Genomic DNA, 17,937 nt, shown 5'->3' with positions numbered 1-17,937 from the left:
GAAATGATCACCACATCAGATATATGGAAAATAAAGGGTTTCAATACTGATCTCTTAAGAACTTCATTACAACTCTCCCAAAAAAAGCATGAGCAAATATTCTGTTTCCTATCTCTCAGCCAACTTTATATCCATGTTATTACAATCCCTTTTATTCCAGGATCTGTAACTTTACTCATAAGTCTGTTTTGTGGCACTGTATCAAATGTTTTTTGGAAGTCCATGTACATCACATCAGCCATCTTGATGTTGTTCGTTAACTCTTCATTGGTTAACTCTTTGAAATCTCTAGCATATTAGATAAACATGATTTGCCCTTACCGAGTCCATGCTTACTCCTCTGAATTGACCTACATTTTTCCACAAGGCTGTTACTTCTATCCAGAATAATTGTATCTTGATGTTCCCTCACCCTGAGGGTCAAGCTGATTGATCTGCAATAGTTGGACTTACCTTTAGGACCCTTTCCTGAACAAGAGTGTAATGTTTGCAACATAAACAGAAATTGCTGGAAAAGCTCAGCAGGTCTGGCAGCATCTGTGGAGAGAAATCAGAGATAACGTTTCGGGTCTTCCTCAGAATGTTTGCAATTCTCCAGTCCTCCAGTACCACTTCCTAAATGCCAAGGTCATTTCCCACATGAGCAGAGGGTAGGTCTCATCACCTCAAGTGATCTTCAATTCAATCGTCTTCGCTGAAATCCAAGTGTGAATGCATCCATGATTCCGTCTTTAAAATGTATCACCTTAAGCCATGTGTCCCTGACTTCATTTCAGTGCAACTGCTCTTCCTTTAAGCATCATAAACTCTGCAGCTACTGGCTTGACAAACTGTTACTTTTCGATTGACATTTAGGAATAGAATATATCAGCAACCCTCCCCTCCTCCCCACAACTTCACTTCTGCATTGCACTAGCTTCATCACTACATTGCATTGATTTCTTTCTTGTAATTAAGGCAATTTTAGAAATGTGTTTTGTTTTGTCGGAAAGTATATTCTAAATCAAAAATAAATTAGTTCTGCTTTCCTAGTGTTAAATATTGTATCTATAGATCTATACAGCAAAGTGTACTCACAGAAATTATTTGTTTAAGAATGAGATACTTTTCCTTTGTCTAAATTCTCTGTTGTCCAAAACTGTTGTCCACTCGGTCTTCCATTAGTTTTCCAAGTACCTGCCATAAAGAGATTAGAGCTTCTTTAGGAGGCTACTGTGCAAGCATGATGTACGTTTAATGTAAAATAGCAAAGTCATCGTGTTTCCTGATGCAGAAATGCTTATGTTATCTCCCTAAGAAATTAGATAGGGATATTGTGATGTTCAAGAGTCAAAATATATTTAGTGCAGCTAAATATTGTAGACAAAACCACATTCTTCAGTTATCATAGTGTCTGTGACAATATTAAGCAGGTAGTTTACAACAGGAAAGCATGGTTCTTCTATAGGTTTATGGTTTGAGGTTAGATGGAGTATGAGACCTTTGTAATTTCAGTTCACACATGTTATGGACCAGACCAGGCCCCCTCAAAATATTTTAAGAAGATAGCCTAAAGTCTAACTTTTTCTTATTTCAATGGTAGATGTGAAGTGCTTGTTTCAGATGTAACTACTTGACAGATGTTAAACTACTTGACATTAAGCAAAACAATTTATTTAAACACTATAGTTAAAACACAAACAAAAGAAAGAGGAATTTAGAATAACTTAACTATTGGAAAACTTAACTAAATAATAAATACAGTACTTATTACTAATTAACTGTACTAATATAATAACATCCCATAAACACCATTTGGCAAAAAGGAAAATTCAGACACAGATTCTTACATGCAGTTCTCCAATTCACGAGTCAACAAGATCAAGAGAAAATTCAGAGAGAGTAGCAGCTAGGCAACACTCACTGAACAACCACCTCTTTTGAGACCCAAATGGCTTCTGCTCAAAGCTAAACCTGAAAACTACAAAAAAGACGAGAAAGGCTGGTCTGAGAGAGCTGGCCATGCCCAGGCTGCTTCCATTGTTACAACTTTAAAAATAAATCACAAGGTCTCACAAATTGTTGACTTTCTTAGAGACAGCTCTCCTCCTCTGCTTTACAACCGCTCTTAATAAAAAAAGGACAAAATAACCTCTTAAGGGGGCAGCATCGTCAAACATATCATTAGTCAGTGATGATGTCATGAGTATATCTCTTGAAGGTACATTGACATACTGACTGTGAGACATAACACAACGTTTCCTTCAAACACCAACCCCTCCACTTCCTACCTGACACAGAAGTTTTCAGCCTAATAGAGATGGCAATATTAAGGGTGTGTTGCCTCAAAAATGTGAAGGTTGACAGCAAAGGTCACATCTGCAGCCCAATGATCTCAGCAGAGGGATGTTCCCTCTTTTCCAGAGGATGTACTGCCACCCCGCTTTGAAATAATCATTTATTTTACATTTCTGAGGGAAACTCCATGTTGAGACACCCTCAAAGTCTCCAATTTACCTCAGCAGTGCCATCCTCGCTGGGTGAAGCTGCTAATCGGTCTTTAATTGGACAGTGCCTTTGGTGGTGACCAGTTAAGAAGCTGCCTTCAGGAAGTTTCTACGAGAGAAAATATTTCAGCAAGCATTGGTGGAGACCAAGAACATAATGGGTGCCCCATCGGCTTACTCTGCCAGTCAGTAAGGTCATGGCTGATCTTAACTCCACCTTCCTGCTAGGCCCATATGACCTTTAACTCCCTTGTAGATCAAAAACCTTGCTAACTGAGCCTTGAACATATTCAGTGGCTAAATCTTTGGCACTTGCTGGGGAACAGAAACTATTCCTCCTCCCCTCCGTCTTAATGGCAGACCTCTGAGTCCCATTGTTCAGTGCATCCTTGTCCTGCTATCAGAGTCCTGACATTCACAGTAAATCCTGACCTGATGTCATTTTTGTCTCCATTAGGGTGTTTTACCATATACTGCAATGCTTGCACTGTCTCTCAAAACATTAGAATATGGTGGTATTGAATAATCCAACAGATGTTTAACATAGCTATAATATGTACAAACATGACATTTATGACATGTCAGTGTCTGGGCTCACCTTTAGCTATTAGATTGCTCATTGAGGAACATATGTCCAGTAATGTGTCATGCTTTAAGTGATCTTGCGACAAGATGGCGTCTGAGCTCTTTATGGAATCAGGTCACATGCTATGGAACAATGATGATCTCATGAGCATCTTTTTTTAAATCCGTTCACAAGATATGGGTGTCACTGTCTGGGCCAGCATTTATTGCCTATCCCTAATTGCCCACAGGGCAGTTAAGAGTCAACCACATTGCTATGGGTCTGGAGTCACATGTAGGCCAGACCATATAAGGATGTCAGTTTCCTTCCCTAAAGGACATTAGTGAACCAAATGGGTTTTTCCAACAATCATCAATGGTTTCATGGTCATCAATAGACATTTAGTTCCAGATTTTTTCAAAGTTGAATTCAAATTCCACCATCTGCCATGGTGGGATTTGAACCCAGGTCCCCAGACCATGATCTGCGTCTCTGGATTAATAGTCCAGTGATAATATCAATAGACCCATTCCCTCCCCATCTTAAAAGTACATTGATAGAACATAGAACATAGAACAATACAGCACAGAACAGGCCCTTCGGCCCACGATGTTGTGCCAAACATTTGTCCTAGCTTAAGCACCCATCCATGTACCTATCCAATTGCCGCTTAAAGGTCACCAAAGATTCTGACTCTACCACTCCCACAGGCAGCGCATTCCATGCCCTCACCACTCTCTGGGTAAAGAACCCACCCCTGACATCTCCCCTATACCTTCCACCCTTCACCTTAAATTTATGTCCCCTTGTAACACTCTGTTGTACCCGGGGAAAAAGTTTCTGACTGTCTACTCTATCTATTCCTCTGATCATCTTATAAACCTCTATCAAGTCACCCCTCATCCTTCGCCGTTACAACGAGAAAAGGCCTATCACTCTCAACCTATCCTCGTACGACCTATTCTCCATTCCAGGCAACATCCTGGTAAATCTTCTCTGCACCCTCTCCAAAGCTTCTACATCTTTCCTAAAGTGAGGCGACCAGAAGTGCACACAGTACTCCAAATGTGGCCTTACCAAAGTCCTGTACAGTTGCAACATCACTTCACGACTCTTGAATTCAATCCCTCTGCTAATGAACGCTAATACACCATAGGCCTTCTTACAAGCTCTATCCACCTGAGTGGCAACTTTCAAAGATCTATGAACATAGACCCCAAGATCCCTCTGTTCCTCCACCTCACTAAGAACCCTACCGTTAACCCTGTATTCCGCATTCTTATTTGTCTTTCCAAAATGGACAACCTCACACTTGGCAGGGTTGAACTCCATCTGCCACTCCTCAGCCCAGCTCTGCATCATATCTAAGTCCCTTTGCAGCCGACAACAGCCCTCCTCACTATCCACAACTCCACCAATCTTTGTATCATCTGCAAATTTACTAACCCTCCCTTCGACTCCCTCATCCAAGTCATTAATAAAAATTACAAACAGCAGAGGACCCAGAACTGATCCCTGCGGAACTCCACTTGTAACTGGACTCCAGGCTGAATATTTACCATCTACCACCACTCTCTGACTTCGACCGGTTAGCCAGTTTTCTATCCAATTGGCCAAATTTCCCTCTATCCCATGCCTCCTGACTTTCCGCATAAGCCTACCATGGGGAACCTTATCAAATGCCTTACTAAAATCTATGTATACTACATCCACTGCTCTACCCTCATCCATATGCTTGGTCACCTCCTCAAAGAATTCAATAAGACTTGTAAGGCAAGACCTACCCTTCACAAATCCGTGCTGGCTGTCCCTAATCAAGCAGTGTCTTTCCAGATACTCATAAATCCTATCCCTCAGTACCCTTTCCATTACTTTGCCTACCACCGAAGTAAGACTAACTGGCCTGTAATTCCCGGGGTTATCCCTATTCCCTTTTTTGAACAGGGGCACAACATTCGCCACTCTGCAGTCCCCTGGTACCACCCCTGTTGACAGTGAAGACGAAAAGATCATTGCCAACGGTACTGCAATTTCCTCTCTTGCTTCCCACATAATCCTAGGATATATCCCGTCAGGCCCGGGGGACTTGTCTATCCTCAAGTTGTTCAAAATGTCCAACACATCTTCCTTCCTAACAAGTATCTCCTCTAGCTTACCAGTCCATTTCACACTCTCCTCTTCAACAATACGGTCCCTCTCGTTTGTAAATACTGAAGAAAAGTACTCATTCAAGACCTCTCCTATCTCTTCCGACTCAATACACAGTCTCCCACTACTGTCCTTGATCGGACCTACCCTCGTTCTCGTCATTCTCATGTTTCTCACATACGCATAAAATGCCTTTGGGTTATCCTTGATGCTATCCGCCAAAGATTTGTCATGCCCTCTCTTAGCTCTCCTAATCCCTTTCTTCAGGTCCCTTCTGGCTATCCTGTATCCCTCCACTGCTCTGTCTGAACCCTGTTTCCTCAACCTTATGTAAGCCTCCTTCTTCCTCTTTACAAGACATTCAACCTCCCTCGTCAACCAAGGTTCCCTCACACAACCATTTCTTTCCTGCCTGACAGGTACATACATATCAAGGACACATCGTATCTGTTCCTTGAAAAAGTTCCACATTTCCATGACATCCTTCCCTGACAGCCTATGCTCCCAACTTATGCTCCTCAGATCCTGTCTTACAGCATCGTAATTACCCTTCCCCCAATTGTAAAACCTACCCTGTTGCAAACACCTATCTCTCTCCATAACCAAGGTGAAAGTCACAGAATTGTGGTCACCATCACCAAAATGTTCACCCACTAACAAGCCCATCACTTGTCCCGGTTCATTATCGAGTACCAAATCCAATATGGCCTCCCCTCTGGTCGGACAATCTACGTACTGGGTTAGAAAAGCTTCCTGGACACACTGCACAAACACCGCCCCATCCAATCTACTTGATCTAAAGAGCTTCCAATCAATATTTGGAACGTTGAAATCGCCCATGACTACTATCCTGTGGCTTCTGCACCTTTCCAAAATCTGTTTCCCAATCTGTTTCTCCACATCTCTGCTGCTATTGGGGGGCCTATAGTAAACACCCAACAAGGTGACTGCACCTTTCCTATTTCTGACTTCAGCCCATACTACCTCCAAAGGCAGATCCCCCTCGAACTGCCTTTCTGCAGCCATTATACCATTTCTAATTAGCAACGCCACCCCCCTCCTTTTTTATCACCCTCCCCAATCTTACTGTAACCAGGAATCTCCAACAACCATTCCTGTCCCTCTTCTATCCACGTTTCCGTGATGGCCACAACATCGTAGTCCCAGGTACCGATCCACGCCTTAAGTTCACCCACCTTATTTCTGATAGTCCTTGCGTTGAAGTATACGCACTTGAACCCATCTCTGTGTCCGCAAGTATTCCGCAAATTGTGTCTCTTAAAGGCATATTGACATCCTGACCTTGAGGCATAACCTATCTATTGTTGCTGTTGGCTGATTCACAGTTTTATAATGGCTGCATGTACATTCACTGGATAATGCTGCTTAAGAACCTCCTGCTGATTGCTGCTGAAACATTGCAGTTTGACTTGTGACATTGTATTCTTGCTGGATGTGCACTTAGGTGAATATTTGAAGGGATGCAGAACTTTCCTCGCCAGGTCTAATTATTTTCTTTGCGAACTCGACACATCACCCTCTCCACCATCATGCCTTATCCACCAACTGAAGTGAAACTTTCCCCCCATTCAGCAGCTGAAGTAAATAAATCAAAACCGTCTTTAAACGTCACCACATGCTCTCGCATAATCTGGTAAATTCACCAGTAAGCCCAATCACATCGTCGCAAGCAAACCTTTCACTAACTAAATAGAGGTACAGTCAATGAGGGAAAATCTCTGAGAGAGTCAGTGAATACAAGCCAAAATTTTGAACTCAAGAGCTAATTAGGAATGAAACTTAATTGTAATTTCTGTGCTGTTTTGTTTCTGTAGCAAGAGGAAAATATTTTTCCTGTGTCTTGTGTAGGTTAACGCTGTGATAAACCTACATCAGTCATGCCTCTGATAGTAACCTCTGAGTTCCTGCATTCATCATGATCATGGCTGATCATCCTACTCAATACCCTGTTCCCATTTTGTCCCCAAGCCCTTTGATCCCTTTAGCCCCAAGAACTATATCCATCGTCTTCTTGAAAGCATTCAATATTTGGCCTCAATCTTTTCCTGTGACAGAGCATTCCATAGGCTCCCCACATCTCAGTATATATGGCAGCATGGTGGCTCAGTGGTTAGCACTGCTGCCTCACAGGGACCCGGATTCAAGTTCCGTCTCGGGCAACCGTCCGCGTGGAGTTTGCACATTCTCCCCGTGTCTACGTGGGTTTCCTCCGGGTGCTCCGGTTTCCTCCCACAGTCCAAAGATGTGCAGGTTAGGTGACTTGGTCATGCTAAATTGCCCATAGTGTTAGGTGCATTAGTCAGGGGTGAATGTAGGGGAATGGGTCTGGGTGGGTTGCTTTTCGGTGGGTCGGTGTGGACTTGTTGGGCTGAAAGGCCTATTTCCACACTGTAGGGAATCTAATCTACTTGGCTTTCAAATTATGATTCCCCATCCTTGATTGAATTTTCTGTCATATCTTCGAGGGTTACTTCGGAAAATTCTCCCAATAAATCAGAAAGGTCAACTGTTATCTGAAATGTAACTTGAAAATTAAACTGCGAATTGAACTAAAGGATGGAGGCTTAAACCAGTATAAGGCAATTTCAGAGCTAATATCAAACATCCTTCTCCTTTTTGGGACTATACAATAGGTAAAATCAATTTTCATACTGGGAAGGACAAGACAGTGGAGTCACTGATGAAGCAATTGGATGCTATAATTCTGGGAATAGCTCTGTCAAAAGGACTGGTACAGTTTGAAGGACTGAGTAGCCTCTTCCTGTACTATGCAGATGGGCCAAAAGGCTTTCCTCCTCTGTAGTTATTTTGTGCCAGCGAGCATGTAAATATTCATGAGAAAATGTTACAAACGCTGCACTGTGGAAACTGAACAGAACATAATCTCGCAGTCGTCCATCCGCCCAGTAACTCCTGGGGGCTAAACTTTGCAAGTTGGCATTCTACCAAATCCTCTCTTGGATGGCTAACCCTGGCAGCTTGGCCAGTGCCAGCGTCAGCTGCAGGTTCCTGGCAGCCCCTCACAGTGTTCCTGGCACGGCTGCCGCTGAGATTACGTGAGGTAAATGCCTGTGACAGGTCGCTGAAAAACAATGAAAGCGATCACTCCATAAGGAGCTGAGTATTTAGTTGCAGCTATTCTGGAATACCGCGAGTGGCAATAGGCTTCAGAGAACCAGCCAAATGTTTGCCCATCTCACGCCTGCCCCTGCCCACTGCCACGCCAAATTGGGCTGTAAAATTGCACTCCCTAATTTCCCATTAAGTAGTTCAAGATTGAATCTGAATTGAAAGAGGATCTCATATAAATATTTAAGTCAATGGACTTTACTGTGTTGTTTTTGTAGTTCTTATTTCTTTGAGAATATGAACCACAGCCTCATGGCTGGAGACGTGAGATAATGTCTTTCTAACGCTGTGATATAAAATAAACAGGAGCAGGAGGCATTGCCAATATAACAAATGGTGACTAAAACCCAGCTGAAAATCTCAGTGATTTCATATGAATACTCTGTATCCAAATCCTCCATTTCTCTCACTTTCTGCTTGCCACTTGTCTAAATAGAAATAAATCATTACCAAATGCCTGATCTTATTTGGAAATGAATTTCTTCAAAGTGAATGCTTCCAAGACAGAAATTTTACATTGACTCTGGCAGCAAGCTGGTTAGTGGATTAAAATCTGTTTTTTAATGGTCCCAACTCTGGGGCTTAAAGCAAAATACATTTACAATGATAGGCCATAATTAGCCGTTGAAATGTTAAGCAGGTTTGCCTAAGCACAAGATTGCAGCTGCTCTGTGTACATTTATTGCAGCTCTCCCCATTATGAAGCTTTCGTTTAGATGGATAAAGTTGTTTAGCTGTGGTATTCCAAAGTCTCGCATTAGTAAATGCGTTTCTCAGAATGGAATGAAACTTACACAACTCAGGAAAGTCTCCTGTTGATTGCTGCACACAGCTGGAGGTCCGGTTGGACTCAGCATCTCCGGTCAAGAGAGAGAGGAAAATCTTATACCAGTGACTCATGTTAGAAGATGTGCAAAAAAAAAATGGGCACAGGTAACAGGCTCCAACCTCTCACTGTTTCTGCGGGATGTCACTTCAGGGTTTCTGGCACGCTCTCTCTTTGGGCAAGGCTTCGCAAAGGTAAAGCCAAGTTGAAGAGTTCTCCCAAATCCAGTGACTCAATGACTGAAGAATTGCCAACTGTGTGAGGTACTGCATCAGGTGGGAAACACCTGCACCAAAGACGTCAGTGCTTTCCAGGCGATCGAGAAGAAAATGGAGGGTAAAATGAAACCACCCAAAGAAAGCAGTGCGCAAACAGATTATTGGCTGTTGGAAGTCAAAGCATCTTCAGTTTACAGGCCCTCATTTTAACCAGAAGGCCTCATAAACGCACAGTCTTTGAGAAAGGTTGCAGAACAATTGGGTAATTTTGCTCAACTTTCTTCCATTTATTTTTAAAAAGGATAGACTTCTGACTGCCGTAAAGCAGTATTAATACAAGCCGTCACTTGTCAAAATGCACAAACAGATGATTAGATTCAATTCCCTACAGTGTGGAAACAGGCCCTTCGGCCCAATAAGTTGACACCGACCCTCTGAAGAGTAACGCACCCAGACTTATTTCCCTCTGACTAATGCACCTAACACTATGGGCAATTTAGCATGGCCAATCCACCTGACCTGCACATCTTTGGACTGTGGGAGGAAACCTGAGCACCCGGAGGAAACCCACGCAGACACGGGGAGAACGTGCAAACTCCACACAGGCGGCCAGAATCGAATGTGGGACCCTGCTGCTGTGAGGCAGCAGTGCTAACCACTCAGCCACCATATCACCCTCAGGTGGAGAAGAAGGAGAGTCTTATAACTGTAACCCTAGCAATCATTCATTCTAAGCAATGGCACTTGACTACGTCTCAGATCGTTCTTTTGCCAACCAAGGTATAGTTTGCCACTAATCCTCCAAAACAGCCCCCACATTCTTCAGTTGGGGCGGTGATGCCATTAAGTTAGCAAGCCTGAGGCCCAGTCTAATGTTCTAAAGAGATGGGTTCAAATCTCCCTGTGCCAGCTGGCAGAATTTCAATTCTGTTACCAAATGAGAAATTGAAAGCAAGTCTCAATAATGGTAACTATGTACCCATTGTTGTAAATGCCCTTTAGAGAGGGAATTCCGCTGTCTTTACCTGGTCTGACCGACTTGTGACTCAAGATCCATAGCAACTAACTCCTGACTGTCTTCTGAAATGGCCCGGCAAGCCAATCAGCTCAAGGGCAATAAATATTGGTCTGGTCAGGAACGTCCATATCCTCGAATTAAATTTTTAAAAATCCTTTTTATAATCTGTCGCAGTGGTGTTTACAAGATACAGTTTGTGTCACCTAAGTTTCCAATTGAACATTCTGCCTCACTATGCATTTTGTGTCCATTGCTGTGGACTGTACGTCTTTTTGTATTCTCTGAAATTATGATTTGCTTCCAATCACTGGGAAACCCAGCTCTGATATACATGCTTGAGAAGTCATGCAGAGATGGTTCACTCAAGTGATTCTTGGGATTGGGTTACGGGGCATACCTTACAAGGACAGGTGGGACAGATTGGTCCAACCAGTATCTATTGGAGTTTGGACAAATCAGAGGGGATCATTGAATATTTTTAAGGCAGCAGTCGACACATTCTTGATAAACAACTGAGTCAGAGGTTTTTTTTTAAATTACTTATAGTGTGGAAACAGGCCTTTTGGCCCAACAAGTCCACACTGGACCGCCGAAGTGCAACCCACCCATCTCCCTACATTTACCCCTTCACCTAATGCTACGGGCAATTTAGCATGGCCAATTCACCTGACCTGCACATTTTTGGACTGTGGGAGGATACCGGAGCACCCGGAGGAAACCCACGCAGACACGGGGAGAACGTGCAAACTCCACACAGTCAGTCGCCTGAGGTGGGAATTGAACCCAGGCCTCTGGCGCTGTAAGGCAGCAGTGCTAACCACTGTGCCAATTTAGACTTGAGGTAAAAATATCTGCTCAGTCATGATCATATTGAATGGCAGAGCAGGCTGAAGGAGCCAAATAGCCTACTTTTGCCCCGAATACACCTAGAATCCTTGCAGTGTGAAAGTAGGCCATATTGGGCCTCCGAAGAGCATCCCTCCCAGATCCCCCCATAGCTCTGCATTTCCTGTGGCTAATCCACCTACCCTACACATTTTAACATGGCAAATCTACAAAACCTGCATATCTTTGACCGGTGAGAGGTGGGCAGGAGTTGAACCCATGCCCCTGGCACTGTCAGGCAGCAGTGCTGACCACTGAGCCACCTGTGGGTGCATTGGGTTTGTAGATTCCTCTTCCTCTTTGTGGGGAAGTAACTGCTTTTGGTTTGACTCTTGCCTGCACCCTATTCTTCCCAAACTCCTGTATATCTCAGGAGCAATGAAACTATGACGTTGGATTGTCTATCTGTCCAGTACACTCTATCTAACAGCTGTGACTGAACATCACAGAGGCAGTGAAATTTGGTTCAATTTGTTAGTGAGGCTGATGTGCACCATTGACCTGAGATGCACTAATTTCATTTGCACCCTTTGGAGATTCTCCTGAAACTGTTGCACAGGAATTCTAATCTGGGACCTTTCCTTCCATTTGTCATGCTTTCGAAGCTGATATGCAGCTTTATGAATGACCAAGAGTCTTTTCTGGAGTCTCATATTTGGGGACTGGGTTCAAGTGGGGCAAAGTCCCTGCAAGCCACTTAAAATCCATCATAAACATATTGCTGCATTAGGGGACCATTCTTATGCACAACAGGGCCCAGGCAGGACTATTGTCACCAAAGGTGAGTTTGCCAAGTATCCTGCATTGCTGTTCCAGTTCAACAAATGATGAGAGCCCTTATGGGGGTGAGTCATGCCTGAAATACAGCTTCAAGGCTTTCACTGTTGATCTTGGATGAGATTGAGATTGCCAGAAAGTACATGGGATGTCCTAAACAGTGTGTACCATCTACAAGATGCATAGCATCCACCTGCCTAGACTCCGCTGACAGCACCTTCCAAATTCCCAACCTCGACCAACTGGAAGGCCAAGGGAAGCAGTACAATGGGAACACCCTCACCTGCATGTCCCTCTTCATAGTGACAATCACCTATATCGCTGTTTGTCGGAGAAGTGAACCCAATTGAACAGAGACCACACAAGACAGAGTGGGTGAAATTGACAAGCTGTTTATTACAAGTGATATCGCTGGAAGAGAAATTGACTAGGCTGACACAGACCTGACAGTCTGTACAGGTAGATCAAGGGTTCTCTTCCCTGAGCTGAGAATCAAGCCAGTTTTTATAGGAATAATGTACAATGATGCAATTAAAAATAGGGAAATTACAATGGTCTTGATAATCAAGTTACGAAGGTGATGATCACAAAGCAGTTATCTGGAGAATGTCCTGAATCTAGGGAGAATGAAGCATACTGGCAGCATCAATCAGTTCTTAATGGGATCAGGAGATTTCAGCTCTCTTTGATTAGATTACTTACAGTTTGGAAACAGGCCCTTCGGCCCAACAAGTCCACACCGACCCGCCGAAGCGCAACCCACCCATTTCCCTACATTTACCCCTTTACCTAACACTATGGGCAATTTAGCATGGCCAATTCACCTGAACTGCACATCTTTGGACTGTGGGAGGAAACCGGAGCACCCGGAGGAAACCCACGCAGACACGGGGAGAATGTGCAAACTCCACACAGTCAGTCGCCTGAGTCAGGAATTGAACCCGGGTCTCTGGCACTGTGAGGCAGGTGGGAATGTCCCCTTTAAAGCAGTAGTATTTCTATTGTTTCTCTCCTGTGAGTGAGGTGTTCTGGTGCCTCTCTGTCTGACCTGTCCTTTGTGTGGCTTTGGTATCACTGGGGTACGAGACTGCCCTTAGAGCTTTGGGACAGCCATGTTTATCGAGTCCAGGAAGCTTATTGTCAAGTTGTCTTGGGAAGTGTATTCCCTGGTTTGCGAGTGACTATGGTCATGTCTGATTTCTCTTGTCAGCCTGTTTGGTCAATGCTGAGGCATTCTGGGTGTTTCTTGTATGGTTTGGACAGGTTTGATTTTCTGTGTTCTGTGTGGCCATGGCTGTGGGTAGGCAGGGTGGCAGATCTTTTCCCACACTGTTCCTTCAGGGTCACTGAGTAAAAATCCTGGAATTTCCTTCCTAAACTTGACTCTCTTCCGAGCAGTAGTCTGGGTGTAGCTACACCTCAAGGACTACAGTAATTCAAGAAGGGCAATTATGGATGGGTAATAAGTGCGGCCTAGCCAATGGCATCCAAAGAAAAGATTGGAAGGCCAGAAGACCTTGGAAGATCTCGCAACCTTGCTTCTCACTTTGTGGAAACTGGCATCATTTTCCACCTGGTGATTGGAGAAAGCAATGGCGATTCAGCGGGCAAATTGTACCTTGTAGCCTTAATACCGTTAGCAAATTTAGGGAGTCAAGTTTTATGTTGGTGCAGTGGTGTTTGATCTTAACATCTGAATTCTCTCTCATTCCCTGTTAAATTTGGGTGAGATTACAATGCAGAATTCAGTACACAGTGTGATAGGAGAATTTGAAGCTTTGGAAAGCTGCCCAAAGACATTGAAGGAATTAAAAGTCTTGACCTAAAATTTATGTTCCTCTGACCTCGTTGCTTTATGAGCTATTCACCATTGAGGATGTCAGCAGGTATACACCCAACATGATGCTAGTACCCCCGAACATAACTCTTCATGAAGAGATCCATATGACTACTCCTTTGACATCTCTGTCTCTGCATTTATCATAAAGGCTCCAAAAATGCAATGGATGAGATACAAAATCCTGGAATGAATGGAATTGTTAGAGAACAGAAGACCATTCAGCCCCTCAATACTGTACTATTACTTTGAGAGAGTTATCCAATCAGTCCCCTGCTCTTTCCCATTGAACTTGAAAATTCTCCCCATGATGACCAGAAGGTGTAGGGCCAGATGTAGGCCATTCAGCCCATTGAGTGTGCTCTGCATTCATTGATAGTTACTACTGAATTTGTTTCCAGACAATGGATTACAGTTCATAACAACTTGGAGGAGTTTTCTTTTCCTTATGCTACCTCCAGGTCAAATACCTTGAACTTATGTCCTCTGTTACTGTCAGCCACTAGAAACACTTGATCCTTATCTTCCTTTGTGCTTTTGAATATTTCGGTTTCACTTCCCCATAACCCTCTCTGCTTGAAGGATTGCAGCTCTATTTTCTGAAGTGTCTCCAGTAACTGAAGTCTTTTTATCCCTGCGCTCCTGGTGAATGCATCCTTTCAATAATGCCTTGACAGCCTTTCTAAACTCAAAGTTGGCCGGCGACCAAGTTTCTGCTTTATGTGGGTTCAGCATAACCTCCTGGCTTGTGCACTCTTACATTTCCTTTTATAAAGCCAAAGACTGTGCCTTTTGAGCAGCCTTTTACACTCCCTCAACCTTGTGCCTCCACATGCCTTAGCATCTTGGCACTAGCACCCTCTTCTAAACTTTAATTACCTCGCTTCTCCTCATTTTTTTCCGATCAAAATGAGTCATTTCACACTTCTGTTCATTGAACTTCATCTGCCGCGTGTCTGCCCTTTTCACCAGACTACGTCCTCCTCATATCTTCCTCACGGTTTACTGCGTGACTGAGTTTTGTGTCATCTGTATGCCATGAATGTAGCCCTCTCAAATCCTCAAAATGACACTCTTTACCCAAATGCCTTGTGCTTCGGCAAGGTCTGGAGCTACAGTACATTGGAACCCTGTGTTACCCTACTCCGTGTACAAATCCATCACCCGTGCTACAATGCCTATTCCAAAAGAAAAGGTTTCCAATCTAATTCTCAGCAGTGGTGAAATCCAATCCTACAAAATCGTAGTAAATTCATTGCCAGGGCTTAGTCAGCAGCAAACAATAAAGGCGTGTTTTCGTCTCCTACAGAACCGGGCAAAGACACGAAAAGTCAAAAGCAGGAGAGCAGAGTAACATCACAAACCTGGGGCGAGTGCTGCCCTTTTTTAATGTTTACATCCAGAGTTTAGTCTGCAGATGGGAATACCATTTCCTCCCTGTCTGACCTGAACAGCAGATGTGTGACTCTGACAGGAATCAAGGTGAGGAAGGGAAACCGGCACAAACTGGAAAAATACCACGGCCTCAACGGCCGAGTTTTTATTTTAACATAAGGAAGGCCGTGCGACTAATGACGAGGTTTGGAAATCTCATCAGTAGAAACCAGGCTGAGACCTCTGCTTAACATGGGTGGTCATAGCAAGAAACAAAAATAGTCTGCGAACAGAGATTTCAAAAACCCGATAGCTATCTGGTCAGCTGCATATACAGGAGAGAGAAAGAGAAATTGTGGGTGATGTCCAACAATCATGAACTATTTTCTACTCTGCATTAAAAAATATACAACATTTCTTCAAACTCAAGGATTAGCCTACTCCTTTGAATTTTGACATCCTGAGCCCTCAGAAAAACTCCTCATTAGCCTTCTATTCATTTCCTATTTTGTAACATGCATGACGGAATCTTTTGTGTAATTCTATTGCGATGTGTCCTTATAAAGGTAAAATATCAGCTTCCACAAGCACATACATATATTGTATACGACTTTTCCAGGCTTGATTATATCATTTGCAAAAGTGTGTACTGTCGTCCTACAAACTTTTTACTGTCCTGATAAAGGACTGAACAGGAACCATTCTGGTTTCTCACATCATAATTAGTCGCCAGTCCCGTCACTTAGGGAATACCAACAGGGAAGGATGAGATATCAAAAATGCAAACAGCTTTATGTAGCCCCTAGCAACCAGCTAGGCCTATGAGTGGGGCGCAGCCTGTTCTCAAGTTGAGAACATTTGTGGCAAAGCAACCCCTTTGAAAATGGAAGAGAGCACTTTCAAAGAATTAAAGAAATGAGGGAGCTAGCGAATTGTTAGTGGTCACCCCAACAAAAAAAATTCTTCAATCTCTATGGATGAGCACATGAATAAGAAAGGTTTGGAGGGCTATGGGTCAGGAGCAGGCAGGAGGGACTGGTTTAGTTTGGGATTATGATTGGCATGCACTTGTTGGACCAAAGGGTCTGTTTCTGTGCTGTATGACTTTACAGTGTGAGCAAGGTATTTGTAATTCCATTTGTACCGACAGAGATGTTGTTTATTGTTAGTGCTCAAGTTTCAAAAAGGAATATGGGACATTGTGGAAATGTCCAGGCCAGAAGAGAAAAAGTGTATTTTTCTTTCTCCTCACCACTGCCCGCAACATCACCCATTTTTATTCTGAATTTCTCTGAGCTTTCCTTGAAAAATTTGAATGCTAACATCTTGCCGTTAAAAGGTTTGCGTCTGGGCTGACTGGTTTTCCAAATTGTTCCTCTTGACAGCTGAGATCAGGAAGTCCCCCAAAAGAATTGTCAGCACGACGTGGGTGCAGTGAGATATGGTTTCTGTGCCATCACACTTGGGCCAACTTGATTTACTCCTCACATTCAGTTGGAAGTTGGCCATCTATAATTGAGCTGAAAATGTGTTGCTGGAAAAGCGCAGCAGGTCAGGCAGCATCCAAGGAACAGGAGAATCAACGTTTCAGGCATAAGCCCTTCTTCAGGAATGAGGAAAGTGTGTCCAGCAGGCTAAGATAAAAGGTAGAGAGGAGGGACTTGGGGGAGGGGCGTTGGAAATGCAATAGGTGGAAGGAGGTCAAGGTGAGGGTGATAGGCCGGAGTGGGGTGGGGGTGGAGAGGTCAGGAAGAAGATTGCAGGTTAGGAAGGCGGTGCTGAGTTCGAGGGATTTGACTGAGACATGGTGGGGGGAGGGGAAATGAGGAAACTGGAGAAATTGAGTTCATCCCTTGTGGTTGGAGGGTTCCTAGGCAGAAGATGAGGCGCTCTTCCTCCAACCGTCATGTTGCTATGGTCTGGTGATGGAGGAGTCCAAGGACCTGAATATCCTCAGTGGAGTGAGAGGGGGAGTTGAAGTGTTGAGCCACGGGGTGGTTGGGTTGGTTGGTCCGGGTGTCCCTCCAACCACAAGGGATACTGGGACACCCGGACCAACCAACCCAACCACCCCATGGCTCAACACTTCAACTCCCCCTCCCACTCCACCGAGGATATGCAGGTCCTTGGACTCCTCCATCACCAGACCATAGCAACACGACGGTTGGAGGAAGAGTGCCTCATCTTCTGCCTGGGAACCCTCCAACCACAAGGGATGAACTCAGATTTCTCCAGTTTCCTCATTTCCCCTCCCCCCCCCCCCCCCTTGTCTCAGTCAAATCCCTCGAACTCAGCACCGCCTTCTTAAACTGCAATCTTCTTTCTGACCTCTCCGCCCCCACCCCACTCCGGTCTATCACCCTCACCTTGACCTCCTTCCACCTATCGCATTTCTAACGCCTCTCCCCCAAGTCCCTCCTCCCTACCCTTTATCTTAGCCTGCTGGACACACTTTCCTCATTCCTGAAGAAGGGCTTATGCCTGAAAGGTCGATTCTCCTGTTCCTTGGATGCTGCCTGACCTGCTGCGCTTTTCCAGCAACACATTTTCAGCTCTGATCTCCAGCATATGCAGTCCTCACTTTCTTTCCCATCTATAATTGATCCAAACCAAATTTGAAGATGGCCAGTGGAATTTCACCCTTGCCTTAACA

Source organism: Chiloscyllium plagiosum, unplaced genomic scaffold (genome assembly GCF_037043375.1).
Source record: "Chiloscyllium plagiosum isolate Xiang-an unplaced genomic scaffold, Cpla_swu_hap1 HiC_scaffold_10, whole genome shotgun sequence".
Taxonomy (NCBI): Eukaryota; Metazoa; Chordata; class Chondrichthyes; order Orectolobiformes; family Hemiscylliidae; genus Chiloscyllium; species Chiloscyllium plagiosum.
Note: the sequence above shows the minus strand (reverse complement) of the source record.